The sequence below is a fragment of the Somniosus microcephalus genome, unplaced genomic scaffold (genome assembly GCF_052327205.1).
Source record: "Somniosus microcephalus isolate GS21.2 unplaced genomic scaffold, FLI_Smic_1.0 unresolved_chr2, whole genome shotgun sequence".
Classification (NCBI taxonomy): Eukaryota; Metazoa; Chordata; class Chondrichthyes; order Squaliformes; family Somniosidae; genus Somniosus; species Somniosus microcephalus.
The window spans coordinates 56,120,681-56,125,269 of record NW_028225180.1 but is presented as its reverse complement, the minus strand read 5'-3'; the positions used below and the strand labels follow the sequence as shown (position 1 = coordinate 56,125,269).

The window sequence follows — 4,589 nt, the reverse complement described above, 5'->3', positions numbered from 1 at the left end:
CAAGATTACAGAATTACAGAAAACCACGATTGTATCACATAGATTCTACATTAAAGAAACCTTTAACTATTAATTCTACTGGGGCGTCTCATTCCAGTAACTACGGTGTGAGGCAGTTATCACTGACGCCTACATGTTCTACTCCACTGCTGAAGCTCAGTCATAACTGTTCTCTTTGGATCTTGAGCGGGAAGTGCGCTGTTTTAGCGGGTCCCGTTTATGTTCATCCGGGGAAAGCAGCAGACATCAAACACAAGGCATAAAGTGAAGTAACTGTTCTCTGAGGCCTTTTAATTTTCACTACAGCAAACCAAAGTATTTGCTCTCTAGTTTGGACCAGAAACTTTGTTTTATTTTTTAATTTATTTGCAAATAAATGACCAAGGAGTTTTCATCAGCTGCTTCAGCTCTTCCCTGAATTTAGTTTGTGTAGCTGCATAAATGCACGTGTTTGTACAGGAACTCAAATACATGAGCATATATCCGGTTTCAGTGGCAATATAGGCAGAGTCTGCATAATCTCCTTTGTAATGCACGGTGCTTATCAGACTGGTAGTTATATAAGTAACGTTAGTTGTCAGCCACAACAATATAAAACTGCCCGATACAGAGAACAGTAAAATGATCGATTTCCTTCGGCTCTCCATCTCTGGATCGCTCTGATTCTCACTGCTGTGACCCCGGAGTTCCCTGCGGGCTCGACTGGCCACTAAAATACGTCTGGCTGTCAAACAATTAAACAGTAATATCAAAGCAAAACTAAGCCAAGTAAAACAAATGCTTTGTAACCAGGAAAACATCACACCTACAGGCGATGAAATAAACTCCGCTCTGGAGCGGCAACCCCAGTGAACATTGTTAAATATTCGCTCAGGTTCAAATGCAAACCAAAACAGGAGGCTCTGTAAACAGATCAGGACAGAGACCGTTGTTATAACCGCGGCTGCAGTTCTTACTGTGCAATACTTGGATTTAAACTTCTTACAACATATAGCTACAAATCGGTCAAATGTGAACGAGACTGTAAACCACACCGACAGATAGAGTGCGACACATTGCAGGTATATAATGAACTTACAGGCAGCAGTTAACGACAGGAATGTATGTGGAATGTAATAACGTAAAATGCGGTTCACTAATACATTGACGATCATGACCAGTAGATCTGCTGTTGCCATGGCCACCATGTAGACAGAGATACATTTGGAAAGGCCGCAGTTTCCTCTGGAGAGAATCACGATTGTCAGTAGGTTCGCTGTAAGAAGGAGCAACAAGAGGTCAGTAACGGGATCATTCAGATAAATCTCACAGATTATTGTGGGGAAATGTTCAGATGTGTCCCTATTTAGCGTTAAGCGCACGGATTTTTTCATTAATATAGGCGATGGTGAAGACACTTTATTTAAAGGAAAGAAATCTCTGAACATTCAATATCGAGGGGCTGAAAACCGGCCGTCCGTCCAGCAAACTTCAGTCAAGTATTAAATATAATTACACGGCAATTAATGGAAAGATATAATTCAAATAAAATATTCAACTCCGATAAAAAAAACATTCAAATTATACTCAAACGCAGCCAAGAGGAGGGGAGCTCCTTCCGGAGCGGAAATGATTTCGTAAAATACCTTTCAAAATCCCCTGTTGGGTGGAAGTTTCTGCAGTCCGAGAAATTATCAACTTAATGTAGACAGGGAACAACGGCACAAAAGACGTGATTACGATGGGCACTGAGCAACACATTCTTTACTTAGCTATGTGTTGTTGGAGAGGCCGGGGAATCAGCCTCGCCCTCCCTCAGTATAGGGAGGAACATTGAGCGCCCGGTGCCCGCGATCCAGCGACCGGAACAGCGCCTCAGCGGTCGCGCGGGCGACTGGGATTGCCGTTGATTTTCACCGACTGATCCCGGTGAATAAATGACTCTGCAGTGTGGACATTCTCGGAATCTGTTACATTAACACTGAGATAGTCAACAGGTATTAGGCAACAGTATACATTGACTTATCGGAAATGCCAAATGCTGCGAGGACATGGTAGTAAATGTCCCGTACCTGTAGAATTATTGGCCGTGCCATTGTTTTGAAGATTTGTGTGAATTCTGAGCTGCTTTACAGTTCCGGCTGGAGTGTTTCTGAGATCTGTAAATGCTCCCCCTTTATAGAACAATCGGTGCCCCGGTGGGACAATCCGGTTACACAATAATTGGCTTTAGTTACAGTCACTTAACAAAGAAGGAGCGATTTTCAACGTCAGTGCGCCCGGGCCGCCAATGGGGAAATTGAACAGCTCAGTCCATGAAACTCCGTCCATTGACATCAATTAACGGAAAGTAATCCCAGAGGGACTGCACTCTGAGCGTGTCCAGTAAACCCTGAAGGATAAAGCAAACATTCCCCCGGACACTGCGTTGATTTCTTGGAGGCTCATCTTAATTTGGTGAAATCGTCACTCATCCATTGCCTAATTAAAATGTGTTTTTTACTGTGATGATGAATGATGTTGAATCGGCTCTAACATTACTGATGGTGACGCTACTCCAACATTAATGGTGATGACTCTACTGTATCATTAATGTTGGTGAACCTACTCTAACATTACTGGTGGTGACCCTACTCTAACATTAATTGTCCTGGCCCTACTCTAACTTTAGTGGTGGTGACTCTACTCTATCATGACTGTTGGTGACTCTACTCTATCATGACTGTTGGTGACTCTACTCTATCATGACTGTTGGTGACTCTACTCTATCATGACTGTTGGTGACTCTACTCTATCATTACTGTTGGTGACTCTACTCTAACGTCACTGGTGGTGCCCTTGCTCCAACATTACTGGTGAAGACACTACTCTAACAAACTGGTGATGACCCTACACTTACATTATTGGTGGTGCCTGTACACTAACATGACTGGGGGAGACCCTACACAAACATTACTTGCGGTGACTCTACTTTAACATGACTGGGGTGACCCTACTCTAACATTAATGGCTATGCCCCTACTGTTACATTCCTGCTGGTGACTCTACGATCCTATTACTGGTGCTTACATGGCTCTAATATTACTGTAGTTGACCCTAATCACAATTATTCCTGGTGATCCGATTCTAATATTGCTGGTAGTGACTCTTCTCAAATGTTACTAATCTAAGCTAATGGGTGGTGACTCATCGCTACCATTACTGCTTCTGACGTTTTTTTTATTTGCTCACGGGATGTTGGTGTGCTAAGTCAAGGCCAAATGTTATTGCCCATCACTAATTGCCCTTGAGAATTTGGTGGTGAGCCGCCTTCTTAAACCGCTGCTGTCCATTTGTTGAAAGTCCTCCCACAATGCTGCTAGGGTGGGATTTCCAGGATCTTGACCGAACAACGACGAAGAAACGGTGATATAATTCCAAGCCTGAATAGTGTGTAACTTGGAGGGGCACTGGCAGGTGGCATTTCACAATGCGCCTGCTATCCTTGTCCTTCCAGGCAACAGAGTTTGCATGTTTGGGAGGGGCTGTTGAAGAAACTTTGTGAGTTGCTGCAGTACATGGTACATACTGCAGTTACAGTGCACCGGTGGTGGACAGAGTGAATGGTTAAAGTGGTAAATCGGTGCCAATCAAGAGAGCTGCTTTGTCCTGGATGGTGTTGAGCTTCTGCAATGTTGTTGGAGCTGCACTCATCAAGGCAAGTGGCGAGTATTCCATCACACTCCTGCCTTGTAAATGGGAGAAAGAATTTGGGGAGTCAGGAGGTGGGAGACTCGCCGCAGAACACCCGACCTCTGACCTGTTCTTGCAGCCACATTAATTATTTGGCTCCTCCTGTTAATTTTCTGGTCATTGGTGTCTCCTACGATGTTTGTGGTGGGAGTTTCGACAATGGTAATGCCGTTGACTTTCAAGGGGAGGTGTTTACACTCACTCTTTTTGGATTTTTTCATTTCCTGGCATATGTCTGTCAGCAATATTTCTTGCCATTTTTCAGCCCAAGCCTGCAAGTTGTCCTGCTCTCGCTGCATGTGAGCTTCATTATCCCAAGAACTATGAATAGAACGGAACACTCTGTAATCAGCAGTGAACATCCGGACTCTTCTGTTCTTATGATGGCCAGAAGTTCAACGATGAAACTGCTGCAGATGGTTGGGTCTCGAACACTGCCCTGAGGAAATACTTCAGCGATGTTCTGTGGCTGATATGACTGACCTGCAACAATCTTCCTTTTTGCTAGGTATAACTGCAGCCAGAGAATTGTTTTCCACCTGAAACCCATTTGCATCAATTTTACCAGGGCTGCTGGACGTCACACTCGGCCAAATGCTGTTTGATGTCCGGGGCAATCATCGTTACCTCACCTCTGGAATTCTGATCCTTTGTCCATGTTTCGAATAAGCTGTAATGAGATCTGGAGCCATGGGAACGTGGTGGAAACCAAACTGAGCATCTGTGATCAGGTTATTGATCATTAAGGGACACTTGATAGCAATGACGACTACACCTTCCATCACTTTGCTGATAATTGACAGTAATGTGATGAGGCACTAATTGGTCGAATTTGATGTGTCCTGCTTATTGTTGACAGGTCATTCCGGGGTAATTTT

The 4,589-nt window shown here is 44.0% G+C and overlaps 1 pseudogene; it reads right to left on the bottom strand.

The window, feature by feature from the left end:
* Window positions 1-350: 350 nt before the first annotated feature.
* On the bottom strand, window positions 351-4,332 carry LOC147092668 (putative G protein-coupled receptor 139; annotated as a pseudogene).
* Between the last annotated feature and the right edge of the window lie 257 nt (window positions 4,333-4,589).